Source organism: Erinaceus europaeus, chromosome 6 (assembly GCF_950295315.1).
Source record: "Erinaceus europaeus chromosome 6, mEriEur2.1, whole genome shotgun sequence".
NCBI classification, from domain to species: Eukaryota; Metazoa; Chordata; class Mammalia; order Eulipotyphla; family Erinaceidae; genus Erinaceus; species Erinaceus europaeus.
Genome location: NC_080167.1, coordinates 8,158,054 through 8,176,079, shown reverse-complemented (window position 1 = coordinate 8,176,079; position 18,026 = coordinate 8,158,054). Strand labels below are relative to the sequence as shown.

Below are 18,026 nucleotides of genomic sequence, written 5' to 3'. Positions count from 1 at the left end.
AATAAATATTATATATATATATATATATATATATATATATATATATATATATATAACCAGTCACTGTTATACACTGCAGGAAGAACATCATCAACTTTTTAGCATAGTAATAGCCTTCTAGATGTTGGGAAATTGTGAGGAACCTCACAAAGCACCCTGCATTTTTCTGCCTCCAGGAGCCTGGCATTCCTTAAAACATTAAGCCAGCTCCTCCTGTTCCACCCTGCATTCCTGATACTGTGGCCTATCTACATAATCATTGTTTTGACTGAAAGATCCCCACTCATTCCATTCCTTTGATCTATCTTCTTTCTACCCTCAAGACTGCAGGGTATTATTAATCCTACCAGTTAAAACCTTCAAAACAGTTGCTAAGGAAGTTCCTACTTCCCAGCCCCCATTTTTGCCTTTCTCCGCCCCTTTCCTAGCCATTTCTGTTTCAGACTTGCCACTTCCGGGTCTGCCCTTTAAAAGCCTTGGCTCTCTGATCAATAAAGAATTACATTGCCTCACCGCCAAGTGTTTGGTTTCTGAGTCATCTCCCTCACGTCCCTGAGTGAGTAGCAGCCCAGGCTGGCTCTGGTGGAGTTCTCTCCAACCCAGAGAGTATACACCTGGGAAGAGGCACCCCCACGCTAGCCCGGTATCTAGAAATGTGTACCTGGAAGTTTCTTTTTTGTTTTGTAAAAGAGGCAGGGATGTTCATTCCTTACAGTAAAGGAAGGATGCCACAGTAAATACAGGCAATCCAAGTCATACTCTAGATACACTTAAGTTATCATCAGAAAGAATAAAAATCTTTAAGAATGTAATTTGAAACTAAACTTTTATTATAAGAGAATATTTTATTCCAGGGCTAACGAGCAACATAATGGTTATGCAAAAGACTTTCATGCCTAAAGTTCTGAGGGCCAAGGTTCAATCCTCAGCATCATCACAAGCTAACTATTTATTGCTCTGGTTTCTCTCTATTTATCTCTGTACCTCTTTTTCATTAAAAATAATAAATATAAAAAGGGTTTACTTTAAATTTTTATATTTAAACCTTATTAATGTTTTTACTTTCCTATTTATTTTCTCACAAAGATAATAAAAATTCACTAAAGAAAACCCAGAAAAATATAACCTGTTCCCAATCTATAGAAGAAAGCTAAGTCATAAATCTATGGACAATACCTTTTAGTATATGGCACAAAATATACTGTATTGCTCAAATTCATCTTAGAAGTACTTTTTTCCTCTCATAACTTCAGTCTTTCTTATGTGTGATGCACCTATAGAAAAAGCAGAAAAAACATAACTACAGGGGCAAATTTAAAGAATTACTGATAATATGTTCATTTAATTTGTATTTATTTATTTGTTGAATAGAGACAGAAATCAAGAGGGATGGAGAAGATAGTGAGGAAGAGAGACACTTGCAGCCCTGCTTCATCACTTGCAGAGCTTTCCCCTTTAGGTGGAAATGGAGGGTGGGGAGTGTATCAACCCAGGTCCCTGCTTATAGTAACGTATGCATTCAACCAGGTGTGCCACCACCTGGCCCCTTAATTTTTTACATGTGATATTTACAAAGTGAAAATCTCAGCTTCATCTGTGGATGATAAACACAAGAGCTAAGATTTTCACAACAAAAGTACAAGCTTTTCTCTCATCCTTTTTCACACATCTTTGATAGCCACTGTTCTTTTTTATTCTAATTCTTATTTATTTATTTATTATTGGATAGAGACAGAGACAAATTGAGAGGGGATGGAGAGAGACAGAGAAACACCTGCAGCTCTGCTTTACCACTTGTGAAGCTTTCTCCCTGCAGATAGGGACCAGGGGCTTGAACCCGGGTCCTTGAGCACTATAATGTGTGTGCTTAACCAGGTGTTTCACCCCTTGGCCCCCAAGCCACTCTTTCTCAAGCAATACCATAGAAACAAGGGTCACAGGATCTCAGAATCTATACTGAGGCCTCCTCTGCTTTGCCAGAGCCCAGGGACCCTCAACAGAGAATAAAGTAGACAGGACTAACCTGACAGTACATGGTGATGCTACTAATAGTTGGGAAGGCTTATAATTACAGTCGCTTTCCCAACAGGCATGCTGTACATTGGCTCATTTGCCACCCCTTTCCAACACTCTGCTATACCCAGTCTTCCACATTTTGTGGAAATGATTATCTTTTATTGAATTTCTACATGTTCAGTGTACAAAGTCTGGCAACTATATATTATTTAAAAATCCATAATTCTACTCAGGACAAACTCCATAAGCAATATGTCATACTTTCCTCCATGCAAATACATATTTCTTTATGCTTGTATTGACTTTGTCATACAGATGATATTGTATTACGTCTACAGTCAACCTCTTTGATATAACTTTACAGTATAAACACTTTGCCAGGTAATCAAACATTATTCACAGAGGTCATTCAATTGCTGCTCAGTGTATACTTGTGGATGAGCCACATTCATTCAGTTCCTCTACAATTTGAACCAAGCATACAGTGAACCCTTTATTAAATTACTAAGAATTGTGTGTGTGTGTGTGTGTGTTTTTTAAAGATTTTATTTATTAATGAGAAAGATAGGAGGAGAGAGAAAGAACCAGACATCACTCTGGCATATGTGCTGCCGGGGTTCAAACTCAGGACTTCCTGCTTGAGAGTCCAAAGCCTTATCACTGCACCACCTCCCAGACCACAGAATTGTTTTTTCAATGGAATACTATCCAGCTGTTAAAAAAAGATGAGATTTCTTTTACTACAACTTGGATGGAACTGGAGGAAATCAAGGTCAGTGAAATAAACCAGAAGGAAAACAAAAACCAGATGATCTTGCTCAGGTGGGACTTAAGAAACAAACCAAGAGGGGGACAGGTCCCCCATAAGAATCCTGGTTCAAGCCCCTGGCTACCCACCTGCACAGGGTTGCTTCACAAGCAGTGAAGCAGATCTGCAGGTATCTTTCTCTTTCCCCTCTCTTTCCTCTCTTAGTTTCTCTCTGTCCTATACAAAAACAAAAACAACAATAGTAATAGCAATGACAACACCAACAGCAATAAAAAAAAAAAAAAAGACGGCTACCAGGAGTAGTGGTGGATTGACAGTGCAGGCACCAAGTCCCAGCAATAACACTGCAAATGCTGCAGGCAAAAAGAAGAGGAAGAAGAGTAAGAGGAAAGGGAGGAAGAAGAGAGGAAGCAAAGCAAGGGAAAGTACACAGTGAGACTTTAGTGAACACATCCAAGGATTCAAATAAGGAGAAGGCCCCTGGTCCCCACCTGCAGGGGGAAAGCTTTGCAAGTCATGAAGCAGTTCTGCAGGTATGTGTCTTTCCTCCCCTTCCCTCTTGGCTTCTGGATATCTCTACGCAATAAATAAACAAAGATAACAACAAAATATACAAAAATGAGGAAGAAAAGGATTGAAAAGGAATAAAGGACCCAGAGGCCCATGGTGGAAGGAGATAACAATGTGGTAATACCACTAGCAGATGTGAAACTGTATTCTTGTGGAAACAACAGACTTGCAGAATATTTTCTTCAAGAAAAATAAATTGATTTTTAAAAACTGATTCTGTTTTGAAGATTTTTGTGCATTTTATTACCCATTTGAGTTGTGGGGGGTTAAAATGAATTTCTATAAGTAGAATTATTGAATCAAATAATAAAACAATTTAAAACATATAATATGGGGGCTAGGTGGTGGCATGCCTGGTTGAGTGCACATATTACATTGCTCAAGGATCTGGCACAAGTGGTGAAGCAGGGCTGTAGGTGTTTCTCTAACTTTCATCTCGATTTCTGGCTGTCTCTATCTAACAAATAAAGATAATAATTAAAAAATTTAAAAAAACATATAATATGTATATAGAAATGATCTTGTAGGAGGTGGCACAGTGGATATGACATTGGACTTTGAAGCATGAGGCCCCAAGTTCAATCCATGGCAACAAATGTACTGGAGCACATATACTGGTTCTTTCTCTCTTTCTCCTCTTATCTTTATCATTAATAAATAAATAAAATATTAAAAAAGTAAATGATCCTTATATACTTGACTAATTTTGGAGATGATGATGACCCTGTAGGGATGGGGAAGGGAAACTTAAAAAAATTCACCTCCATTTTCACATTTTCCTCCTACAGATATCCTAACTTCCTCTTGTGCCTATACAAGCTAGCTTTTTTTTTCTTTGTTATTATTCTTTCCTCTGCTTTTGTAGCTATGTAATGCTTTCCATTAAGTGGAAGCTAAAACCTGCCTGATTTCAAGATCACATTTTACCTAATCATCAAGCAATCACTAACTGCCATGTTTGTTCTGCCAAGGTAATCTAAATAACTTTAATGAACTAAACTATTTAAGATACTGAAAGAACACAAGTTGTAAAATTTTTTAAGGTGGTCAACAATTTGTTTGGCTTTGTATGTCAACTCTCTTTTCAGCCACCAGGTTCCAGACTCTAGCAGGATGCTGACCAAGACTTCCCTGGACAGACAACCCTACCAATATGTCCTGGAGCTACGCATGCCCAGAGCCCCGCCCTACTAGGGAAAGAGAGAGGCAGGCAGGCTGGGAGTATGGATCGACCAGTCAATGCCTGTCAACGCCCATGCTCAGTGAGAAAGCAATTACAGAAGCCAGATCTTTCACCTTTCACCTTCTGCATCCCACAATGACCTTGGGTCCATACTCCCAGAGGGATAAAGAATAGGAAAGCTATCAGGGTAGGGGATGGGATATAGAGATCTGGTGGTGGGAATTGTGTGGAGTTGAACCCCTCTTATCCTGTTGTTTAGTCAATGTCTCCTTTTTATAAATTAAGAAAAAGAAAGAAAGGAGAGAAAGAAAATAAAAGGAAGAAAAATTTTTAAGGAAGTATTTTTAAATATGACATGGGTTATTAGCCTCATGTCCTGACTAATTTTAAATGAAACAGATGCTTACTTCTGGAAAACAGGTTGATCATGCCATGGGCATGCATAGTATTTTTTTTCTTTTCTCTAAATACCAACTCATTTGTGTATAATTTTATTTAAGACATGTATTGTTAACTCTTTAAATTTGCATAGGTCTCTTAATGTCCTAAAAACTTGCCATGAATTCTTGGAATCAAGATTTCTTAGTTTACTCTTTTTTCCTTGCTATTTTACTGTATATGGTATTCAGACAGATCATGTTCCTGAACATTATGAATTATATCTAAAGGATGCTCTCACTATTCTTCTATTTCTTCCTAAATGTGTCTTGGATATCATAAGTCTTTTTTCTGCTTTTCCAAATTATTTCCCCAACAGTTCCTCTTCCCTTTGATTACTTTTTAATTTATTTATTTTATTTACTTCATATGCAATAGTTTCAAACGAGAAAGAAGCTGAAGCACAACTTTGGTACATGGAGTGTCAAGGACTGAACTGGGGTTAGAGACAGCATAATGGTTATGCAAAAGATTCTCATGCCTGAGGCTCCATGGTCTCAGGTTCAATCCCCAGCAACACCATAAGACACAGCTGAGCAGTGCACTGATTAAAAAATAAAGAAAAAAGAATAAGAAAAAGAAAAGGATTGAACTGGGTCTTCAAAATCTACCCTCTACCAACCTAGCTATTTCCCTGGTCACTTTGATTTTTAAACAATGTTCCTTATGTCAGTATTTGCCATAAGTCCCTGTGTGGTAGTAATCTGCTATCTTAATTTCTGTCCATATATTGGTTTCAAGTAACTATGCTGCTACAAGACAGGTCTGACTTCCATTTAAGCCACAGTCACACATTTTCACATATCTACTTCCTGTATAAATCACATTAACTTTGATTCTCCCCCTTTCTTCGTCCCTGACATTCAATTAATTCAGTTTCTTTTTTTTTTTTATCTATTCTTCACTTTCTATTTCTGTTAACATTCATTATCTATTTCCTCCACTTCTGTTCTTGAAGTCTCTAGTCAATCTTTTTTTGAATTCATCTTATAAATGCTTTTACTGTGGTCCAGGAGGTGAAACAGTGGTAAAGCTTTGGACTCTCAAGCGTGAGGTCCCAAGTTAGATCCCCGGCAGCACATGTACCAGAGTGATGTCTGGTTCTTTCTCTCTCCTCCTATCTTTCTCATAAATAAATAAAATCTTTTTAAAAAATGCTTTTATTACAGTTGTCTTCCTAAAGAATGATCCAGATATATCACATCTATGCATAAACTCTTCAATGTCCCCCTACTGCCCATGGTATAAAAACAAACACGGGGCTGGGCAGTAGCATAGCACGTTAAGCACACATGGCGCAAAGGTCAAGGACCGGAGCAAGGATCCTGGTTCAAGCCCCCCTGGGGGGGAGGGCGGCTTCAAGCCACCTGCAGGGGGTCGCTTCACAGGCGGTGAAGCAGGTCTGCAGGTGTCTAGCTTTCTCTCCCTCTCTGTCTTCTCCTCCTCTCTCCATTTCTCTCTGTCCTATCTAATAGCAACAACAGCAGTAACAACAATAAGAAGAACAATAGCAACGATAAACAAGGAGGGCAACAAAATGGAAAAAATGGCCACCAGGAGCAGTGGATTTATAGTGCAGGCACCGAGCCCTGGCAATAACAATGGAGGCAACAAAAAAAAAAAATCTCAAAAACAACAACAACAACAAAAACAAACTCCACCTTGGGAGTGAGAGTGTTTTGCAGACAACTATCATAGGGAGATTAGAGATTGTACCATGTGTCAACAATTATACTGTGGTCCATCCATTACCTGCCCCTCCCTCCAATAAAGTGAAAAATAAAGACTCCACCTAACATTCAAAACCACTACTCTAAAAAACTCATTTTTAAAAACATTTATTTATTCCCTTTTGTTGCCTTTGTTGTTTTATTGTTGTAGTTATTATTGTTGTCATCGTTGTTGGATAGGACAGAGAGAAATGGAGAGAGGAGGGGAAGACAGAGGGGGAGAGAAAGATAGACACCTGCAGACCTGCTTCACCACTTCTGAAGGAACTCCCCTGAAGGTGGGGAGGTGGGGGCTTGAACCAGGATCCTTATGCCTGTCCTTGAGCTTTGCGACACCTGCACTTAACCCGCCCGACTTCCTACAAACTCATTTTATAATGGTGTATTTATTCTTATTGAAGCTTCATTGACATAAAAAATTGTGTTAGTTTCAGGTATAGAACAGAATGATTTGATATTGTTTATATCATAAAATTATTATCATAAGTTTAGTTACATCTATCTCCATACACAGTTTCAATTTTAAAATCTACTTTCTTAGCAACTTTCAAATATGCTATAGAGTATTACTCATTGTGGTCACCATGATCGCATTTCTGGTCAACTTTTTCTCCCAGATAGCGAGACAGAGACAGAGAGAAATAGAGATAGAGACTGAGAGAAAGGGAGAGGAAGATAATAGCACTGAAGCTTTCTCCAGTGCAGTGGAGACTAGCTTGAACCTGGGTCATGTGCATGGGAGAGCAAGTGTGATATGCAGGTAACTGTTTTGCTGGATCCCCAAGGACTTTTTTTTTTTTAATAACTGAAAGTTTTGGGGCCAGGCAGTGGTACACCTGGTTGAGTGCACACATTACAGTGTGCAGGGACCCGGGTTCAAGCCCCTGGTCCCCAAGTGCAGGGGGAAAGCTTCACGAGTAGTGAAGCAGGGCTGCAGGTGTCTCTGTCTCTCTCCCTTTTTCATCTCCCCCTCATCCTCTCAATTTCTGGCTGTCACATCTATTCAATAAATAAATAAAGTTTTAAAAAAAACAACAATGTTTGTGCCTTTTGATTTCCCTAGTCCCTTTCACTTACACTTGACTCCTCACTCCTGCCAACTACTAAACTAAAAGTTTAAACTATAATCAGGAGAAAGGTCATTATTATAGAGGGTTTTTTTTTGTTTGTTTGTTTTTGCCTCCAGGGTTATTGCCGGGGCCTGGTGCCTGCACCATGGCTCCACTGCTCCTGGAGAACATTTTTTCCCCTTTTGTTGCCCTTGTTGTTTTATCATTGTTGTGGTTATTACTGTTGTTGTTGCTGCTGTTGTTGGATAGGACAGAGAGAAATTGAGAGAGGAGGGGAGACAGAGAGGGGGAGAGAAAGATAGACACCTGCAGACCTGCTTCACCGCCTGTGAAGCAACTCCCCTGCAGGTGGAAAGCCGGGGGCTCAAACCCGGGTCCTTGTGCTTCTCGCCATATGCACTTAACCCACTGTGCAACCCTCTGACTCCCTAGAGTTGTGTTTTTATACCTTTGTATTTGCTCATAATGTTTCCTCTGCCTTGAATACTTAGATGGAAACTATGCGTAGATTCCAACTAAACTTCTATGAGGTCCATACTTTTCTCCTTTTATTTCCAAACACATACATATTCTAAAAGGATGACTCCCATTCTTTAGGACACATATCTAACTCTGTATTTTAATAAACTATCACATCTTCATGACTTATTTTAAAGTGCTTTAAGATATGGTCTATATGCCATTTCAGTTGACTCATTAAAAGTGTGCATCTCAGTGACTTTTAGTATTTTCACAGATATATGCAACCTTCCTAGTTAATTTTCAAAGCTTTAACTATTACAACTTTATTCTTCCATTTCTGCACAACCACTAATCTATATTTTGTCTTTATTTCCCTGTTATGTATGTTTTATATGGATAGAAATATATATATGTGATCTTTTGTGATGGGCTTCCTTCTCTTAGCATAATGTTTTCAATTCGTGTTATAGCATGTCAGCATTTCTTTTTAAAAATTTTTATATATTATTGGATAGAAACAAAGAGAATTTGAGAGGGGGATGGGATATGGAAGGAGAGAGACACCTGAAGCCCTGCTTCACCACTCGTGAAATTTTCCCCCTGCAGGTGGGGACCAGGGGCTTGAACCCGGGCCCTAGTATATTGTATACAGTATGTGCACTTAACCAGGTGTGCCACCACCTGGCCCCTGAGTCAGCATTTCTTTCTCATTGTTTAATAGTCTTCCATTGTATAGCTGTACCACATCTTGTTTATTTATTTATTTATTTACTTTTCATTTGAGAGAACAGAGAAGCTGAGAGGGGAGGGGAAAATAGAGGGAGAGAAGGATAGATACCTGCAGATCTGCTTCACTGTTTGTCAAAAGACCCCCTTGCAGGTGGGAGCCAGGGGCTCAAGCCAGGATCCTTGCCCAGGTCCTTGCACTTCTACTATGTGCGCTTAACCCAGTGCTCCACCACCCAGCCCCCTTTATTCACTTATTAACTGATAAACACTTAGGTTATTTCCATTTTTGAGTATTATGAATACAGCTACAATCACTTTTTTTTTTTTTTGCCTCCAGGGTTATTGCCGGAGCTCGGTGTCTGCACCACAAATTCACTGCTCCTGGAGACCATTTTTTTCCCCTTTTGTTGCCCTTGTTGTTTTATCATTGTTGTGGTTATTATTGTTGTTGTTGTTGTTGCTGTCGTTGGATAGGACAGAGAGAAATCGAGAGAAGAGGGGAGACAAAGAAGGGGGAGAGAAAGATAAACTCCTGCAGACCTGCTTCACTGCTTGTGAAGCAACCCCCCTGTAGGTGGGGAGCTGGGGGCCTCGAACCAGGATCCATACTCCGATCCTCGAGCTTCGCACCATGTGCGCTTAACTCACTGCGTTACAGCCCGACTGCCTACAATCACGTTTGTAAACATTTCTCTGTGTAATACATTTTCACTTCTCTTGAAAATATATCTAGGAGTAAAATTTCTGGGCTTCATGGCATTTTTACATAGCAGATACTCTAAGTACTTGCTGTAATCTCTTTTATTTTTGGCATCCCAATCTTTACACTGAAAATGATCTTGAAAGCCACTCTTCCCTCAAAAAAAAAAAAAAAATGAACAAGGATATTTTTCTTCCAAAGGGAGAGCATTTTAAGAATCAGCTTGAAATGGTATGTTATGTATACAATGACTTTTCTTTCTTCCTTAACCTCAAGCAACCCTGGGTATTACATTTATAGTGAAAACTTAAAAAACTGTGCCAAGAATGCAGTATTTCAGGTCTTGGGCCCTTGGGCCAACTGAACAATCCAGCTAAGCTTAGAGTAAAAGATTTCATCAGAGGTGTTCAACTGAAATAATTTTCTTCCTTCTTTATTCTAAGAAATGGCAATCTTCCAGTAATAATAGTCAAGTAAATTATTTCTCACAGACATTCTAAGTTAATATGAAAAAGAACACTTGCTAGAACGTTTAAATATAAATATTTTCATACCTCGCCCCGGAAACTTTCAAGAAAAATTATTCATACAAGATTTTAGTTGCCTTTCAATGTTGTAATCACACTTCTTCAACAATAAACCTGTAGCCAACTATTTTGAAGAACACACAGTATTTTAGCATTGAGAAGGGAGGAAGAACCAGAATGTTTCACACTGGCAAGAACTTTAAAGATTGAACATTTCTATTTGTTTAAATTGAATTTCAGAAGAGCTAAGTGTTAAGTTCTATCTATGTCACGGCATTACTCTAAATTAAAATTGAAGTTTTAAAGTTCCCCCCTCCAGAAACTTTATTTAAATCAAACTGCCACAGACTTCAAAACACCAAAAAGTTAAAAAAAAAAAAAGATTTTTCTATACATTAGAGGTTGATTAAAAGGAGTTTAATAAAAGTGGAGTATTGTGTCATCTCTCCAAAGCAGCACAGAATACTTATATAATGGTGAATTCAGTTGCAAGAACTGAAGCATAAACAGATTTGGTAATCTCTTTGAGAATTTTTTTCTGCACAAAATTCCAGGGTAAAACAGATACAGGGTTTAAAAGGGTGGAAGGGAGCAGCTGGGTGGATGGATGGGTGAGTGGGAAGCTTGTAAGGGGTTCTGAAATTTAAGTTTCAGTGTAAATGAGCCTACGTAAATTTTGATTACTTCATTCATTCCCTTGCTCCCCAAGGATAGACAGAGGCAAATATAAAGCTTTAATTTATAGCAGTGAAAAATGAATTGAAGTAGCCTGGGAGGAGGCATCAGATAGCATAGTACTTGAGAAGTGGACAGCAGTAAAGGTGAGACACCTCAGCACTGCCTCCACCTATGAAACTCCCCTCCCGTGGGCACTCCCATGTGGTGGGGCTCCACTCCAGGTCTTGGTGCAAGGCAATGTGTGTGCACTCGCAAGTGAGCTGCCTGCCAGCCACCTAAAATTTATATCAACATGATGAAACTCTAAGCCCCAATGTGATTGCATTTGGAGACAGGACATACCCCCAACAACTGTAGGCAAGGAAGATGGGCCAAGTGAGCACAACTTGAGAAAACACCTAATTTAGCAAGCCAGGAAGAGAGCCAACATGAGAAACATGACTGGTTGTCACCTTAGCCTTGGACTTCCCAGTCTCCATAAATGTGAGAAAATAAATTTTGGGTGGGGGTAGATAGAAAATGGTTATGCAAAGAAACTCTTCTGCCTGAGGCTCCAAAGTCCCAGGTTCTATTCCACCCCCCCACCATCATCCAGAGCTGATCAGTACTCTGATCAAAAAAGAAAATAAATATCTACTGTTTTAGTGATCCAGGCTCTATGTTATTTTGTTACAGCAGCCCCAAGAAGACCAAGGTTGCCTCCAGACGACATTTTTTACTACTGATTTTAGACAACTTTCAAATGATAGCAAACTTAGTCAAAACGTATTCAGTTTCAGGAAGCTAGAACTGACCCTTCCATAATCCTTTTTCTTTCAAAGACATATGTGTGTGTGTGTGTGTATACACATATATGCGTATATGTATATATATTTGTGTATATATATTTACATATATATTTGTATATATACATATATATTTGGATATATACAAATATTTGTATATATACATATATATTTGTATATATATATTTGTATATGTATATATATATATTTGTCCCTATTATTGTTGGAGTCTGGTCAGGGATGGATCATTATTTTTATAAGTGGGTTGGCAACAGGGAGGCACATGCTTGAATGGCCAGAGCTGCAAAGGACTCATGCAGGTCTTTGTCATGCAGGTCCTTGGTTCAGCATTCCCCTAGAGGAAGGTCTGTGGGGGTTTTGTTTTTTGTTTGTGTTTTTGGGGTGGGGACGTTGTGAAGAAAGGGAGTCAATGCCTGCACTGTCCCCTTCCACCATCCCTCCAGTGCAGCCTTCATTACTTATACCTTCACTGCTTGGGGAGAATATGGGCTTCTTTGCCTCATCAGAACTTGTTCAGGTTTGGATGACCAGGAAAAAAAAAAAAAAAGATGGAGGGGGAGCTACTTTTAACTTGGAGAATTTGCTTCTTTTAGGAAATCTGACTTGAGACTTTGAGATGAATAGAATAAGCCTTTATATACCTTTTGTATTGATAGGTGCACCCCAGAGAAAACCATGTAAAAAGAATATGCAGGGTTCACAGGGACAAGTATTTGTAAATCAAATCCACAGTATAAACTTTGGAAAGCATCATGTAATTAGGACAGACACAGTGAGATCAATCATTGCAGTGATAATTGTGATTAAAACTTAATATTAAAAATCAAAATTTTGGCTTTTATGAGAGACCAGAGTACCAACTAGCTCGGCATATAGTGGTGCTAGGGTTTAAACCCTAGGCCTTATGCACAGAAAAGCATGCTATCTCTTGGTCCCTCAAAGACATTTCTTGATAATTCAGAGAATTTGGTAAATATATTATTTTGAATGAGAAGAAAAAGCTCACAATTATTTTATCAGTCTTAATCCAATAACTAAACTATACATACATAAGGTGGTTATATACAAAATTAAGTGTAAACTCTTGACCTCAAATCTATTTCCAAAGACTCTACATTTATATGATTTTTCAACAACACTGCTATTGAATATGAACCTAAATTGTACAAATTCCAGATGTTGTATATGATTACAAGTACTTTCTTATCTAGGTGTTTAAAGCAATTTCTTCATCTCTGAATGATTTATTCAACATTTAGAACCTGAATTTTATCAGCTCTACTTATATGTAGCCTGATGTTAAAAACTGTTTAAAGCTGTTTATGAATGGAATCTGCTCTCTGTTCTATAGCCAGCAGTTATCAACCAGAAAGTAAAATCTGACCACGCCACCCTCCAGTTTTAAACCCTTTTAATCCCATCACAAACAGGATATAACTCTAAGCTCCTTGTAGATAGATGGCAAATAATATCCTCTGTGATCTGTCCCCTGCCTGCTCTTAAACCTTGTCCTTAGTCACTCTGGTGCTTTACACTGGATACCCCATCTATCTCAAATGACTTTGCTGAGATATCAAAAATCACCTGTTGACAACATCTTCCAGCTCCTTCCTTGATAACTAGAATTTGTCCAAGAATCTACTTAGGTAACACCATTTCAGGGGAGCTTTCCTGACATTCACTTAAGCTGGAATGGCTTTTTCCTTTATGTTCCTTCAGAAGAGAGCTATAAACCCTTCTTTCTCACTTAGTACAAAAGTAAGACTTAGGTTGGATTAGGTATCATATTTATACCATCAGTATCTAGCAAACTGCATGGTGGGAAAAGTATTGTTAAATTGATTATATTAATCCACCTGTCAAATATACTAAGGTACTTATAACTAATTTTTTAAAAATTTATTTATTTTATTCCCTTTTGTTGCCCTTGTTTTTTATTGTTGTTATTGGTGTCGTTGTTGGATAAGACAGAGAGAAATGGAGAGAGGAGGGGAAGACAGAGAGGGGAAAGAAAGATAGACACCTGCAGACCTGCTTCACCACTTGTGAAGCGACCCCCCCCTGCAGGTGGGGAGACGGGCTTGAACCAGGGTCCTTACGCTGTCCTTGCGCTTTGCTAAAAAAAAAAAAAATTAATAATACCAGAGCAGTGCTCAACTCTGGCTTACGGTGGTATGGGGGATTGAACCTGGGACTCTGGAGCCTCAGGCATGAGAGACTCTTTGCATAACCATTATGCTATTTACCCCCATCCCCAATTATTTATCTTTATTTATTTATTGGATAGAGATGGCCAGAAATCAAGAAGGAAGGGGTGATAGAGAGGGAGAGAGTCAGACAGACACTGGCAGCACTGCTTCATCACTTGCAAAGTTTTCCCCTGTAGGTGGGACCCATGGGCTCGAACCCAGGTCATTGTGCATTGTAACAATTTTTTCATAAAATTATTTATTTATTAATGAGAAAGATAGGAGGGAAGAGAGAAAGAACAGATATCACTCTGGTACATGTGCTGCCAGAGATTGAACTCAGGACCTCATACTGGAGAGTCCAATGCTTTATCCACTGCACCACCTCCTGAAACACGTAACATTATTTTATTATACATATAAGAGAAAGATTCCCATAGAGTAAGAAGCTAGACTCTGGTACATGTGGGGATAGAGACCTAACAGGAAGCCTCAGGCATGCCAAGTCCAGTGCTCTACCAGTTAGGCCATTTCCATAGCTGCAAATCTATTTTAATGGATGTCTTATAGACATTTATAGGCATTTAATATCATCTCATTTAAATACATAGAAACCTATTTGAAGTCTGAATCTACACATGTTCAATTTTAAAAAGTGAAACGTGAGGCCAGGTCACATGATAGAAAGCATGTTACCATATGCAAGGACTCAGGGTCAATCCCCCAATCCTTACCTGCAGAGGGAAAGGTTCACAAACATTGAATCAGTGCTGCAGGTATCTCTCTTTCTCTCTCCTTCTGCATTCCCTCTTTCAGTTTCTCTGTATCTACTTAAAAAAAAAAAAAAGAAGGCCAAGGACCGGCGTCAGGATCCCGATTGGAGCCCCCAGCTCACCCACCTGCAGTGGAGTCACTTCACAAGCGGTGAAGCAGGTCTGCAGGTGTCTTTCTCTCCCCCTCTCTGTCTTCCCCTCCTCTCTCCATTTCTCTCTGTCCTATCCAGCAACGATGACATCAATAACAATAATAATAACTACAAAAACAATGAAAAACAACAAGGGCAACAAAAGGGAAAATAAATATTTTTTTTAAAAAAAGCCTCTATGAGTGGGGCTACAGTACAAGCGGAACCCTATTGAAAACCTGGTGACAAATAAAAATAAAATAAGTAAGTTCTATGAACAACTCTATGCCACCAAGCTAGAGAACCTGGAAAAAATGGACGATTTCCTAGATACCTACCAACTTCCTAAACTAAGTAAAGACGAAGTAGATAACATGAACAGGCCCATCACAGCTAACGAAATTGAAACAGTTATCAAAAATCTTCCCAAAATAAAAACCTTGCACCAGATGGTTTTACAAATGAATTCTACAAAACCTTCAAAGAAGAACTAATACCTCTACTTTTAAAAGTCTTCCAGAAGATTGAAGACACTGGAATACTCCCTGCCAGCTTCTATGAAGCCAACATCACTCTGATACCAAAAGCAGACAGGGACACAACCAAAAAAGAAAACTACAGACCAATATCTCTGATGAACATAGATGCGAAGATATTAAACAAAATTCTATCCAACTGGATACAGCAATATATTAAAAAGATTGTTCATCATGACCAAGTGGGGTTTATCCCAGGCATGCAAGGTTGGTTTAATATACGTAAATCAATCAACGTGATCCACCACATCAACAAAAGCAAGACCAAAAACCACATGGTCATGTCAATAGATGCAGAGAAAGCCTTTGACAAAATATAACATCCCTTTATGATCAAAACACTACAAAAAATGGGAATAGATGGAAAATTCCTGAAGATAGTGGAGTCTATATATAGCAAACCTACAGCCAACATCATACTCAATGGTGAAAAACTGGAAGCATTTCCACTCAGATGAGGTACTAGACAGGGCTACCCACTATCACCATTCCTATTCAAAATAGTGTTGGAAGTTCTTGCCATAGCCATCAGGCAGGAGCAAGGAATTAAAGGGATACAGACTGGAAGAGAAGAAGTCAAACTCTCCCTATTTACAGATGACATGATAGTATACATAGAAAAACCTAAGGAATCCAGCAAGAAGCTTTTGGATATCATCAGGCAGTACAGTAAGGTGTCAAGCTACAAAATTAACATTCAAAAGTCAGTGGCATTCCTCTATGCAAACACTAAGTTAGAAGAAATTGAAATCCAGAAATCAATTCCTTTTACTATAGCAACAAAAACAATAAAATATCTAGGAGTAAACCTAACCAAAGTGAGAGACCTGTATACTGAAAATTATGAGTCACTACTCAAGGAAATTGCAAAAGACACAAAGAAGTGGAAAAATATTCCATGTTCATGGATTGGAAGAACTAACATCATCAAAATGAATATACTACCCAGAGCCATCTACAAATTTAATGCTATCCCCATCAAGATCCCAAGCACATTTTTAGGAGAATAGAACAAATGCTACAAATGTTTATCTGGAACTAGAAAAAACCTAGAATTGCCAAAACAATCTTGAGAAAAAAGAACAGAACCAGAGGCATCACACTCCCAGATCTCAAATTGTACTATAGGGCCATTGATATCAAAACTGCTTGGTACTGGAACATTAATAGACATAACTGACCAGTGGAATAGAATTGAGAGCCCAGAAGTAAGGCCCCACATCTATGGACATCTAATCTTTGACAAAAGTGCCCAGACTATTAAATGGGGATAGCAGAGTCTCTTCAACAAATGGTGTTGGAAAAAAATGGGTTGAAGAATGCAGAAGAATCGGACTGAACCACTATATTTCACCAAATACAAAAGTAAATTCCAAGTGGATCAAGGACTTGGATGTTAGACCACAAACTATCAGATACTTAGAGAAAAAATATGGGCAGAACTCTTTTCCACATAAATTTTAAAGACATCTTCAATGAAACAAATCCAATTACAAAGAAGACTAAGATAAGCATAAACCTATGGGACTACATCATATTAAAAAGCTTCTGTACAGCTAAAGAAACTACTACCCAAAGCAAGAGGCCCCTCACAGAATGGGAGAAGATCTACATGCCATACATCAGACAAGAGGCTAATAACCAGAATATATAAAGAACTTGCAAATCTCAACAACAAGACAACAAATAACCCCATCCAAAAATGGGGGGAAGACATGGACAGAATATTCACCACAGAAGAGATCCAAAAGGCCGCGAAACACATGAAAAAATGCTCCAGGTCTTTGATTGTCAGAGAAATGCAAATAAAGACAACAGTGAGATACCACTTTACTCCTATGAGAATGTCATACATCAGAAAAGGTAACAGCAGCAAATGCTGGAGAGGTTGTGGGGTCAAAGGAATCCTCCTGCACTGCTGGTGGGAATGTCAATTGGTCCAACCTCTGTGGAGCACAGTCTGGAGAACTCTCAGAAGGCTAGAAATGGACCTACCCTATGATCTTGCAATTCCCCTCCTGGGGATATATCCTAAGGAACCCAACACACCCATCCAAAAAGATCTGTATACACATACGTTCTTGACAGCACAATTTGTAATAGCCAAAACCTGGAAGCAACCCAGGTATCCAACAACAGATGAGTGGCTGAACAAGTTGTGGTATATATATACAATGGAATACTACTCAGCTGTAAAAAATGGTGACTTCACCGTTTTCAGCCGATCTTAGATGGACCTTGAAAAATCCATGTTAAGTGAAATAAGTCAGAAACAGAAGGATGAATATGGGATGATCTCATTCTCAGGCAGAAGCTGAAAAACAAGATCAGAAAACACAAGTAGAACCTGAACTGGAATTGGTGTATTGCACCAAAGTAAAAGACTCTGGGGTGGGTGGGTGTGGAGAATACAGATCCAAGAAGGATGACAGAGGACCTAGTGGGGATTGTATTATTATATGGAAAACTGGGAAATGTTATGCATGTACAAACTATTGTATTTACTGTTGAATATAAAACATTAATTCCCCAATAAAGAATTTTTTTAAAAAAGTAAGTAAATAAAATGAAATAGTGAAATAGAGGTCTAGGAATTGGCACTGTGGCTAATGTACTGGACTTGCAAACATGAGTTCAGTGAGTGATGCTTTTGTTCTCTAGATCTCTCATTGATAAATAAGTAGCAAAATTTGCATTATACAGACAAAAGTTTAATCTT

The 18,026-nt window shown here is 38.6% G+C and overlaps 1 protein-coding gene across 4 annotated transcripts in view; it reads right to left on the bottom strand.

Annotated features, from left to right (window-relative positions):
- Positions 1-18,026, bottom strand: part of TAOK3 (TAO kinase 3) — a 214,518-nt gene that overhangs the window by 114,357 nt on the left and 82,135 nt on the right. For 2 of the 4 annotated variants that reach the window (XM_060193012.1, XM_060193011.1), the window contains one exon: positions 1,177-1,274. The exons of the other annotated variants lie outside the window; for them this stretch is intronic. The gene's annotated coding sequence lies outside the window, so the exon portion shown is untranslated. The remainder of the gene's footprint in view (positions 1-1,176; positions 1,275-18,026) is intronic. 4 annotated transcript variants of the gene reach the window in all.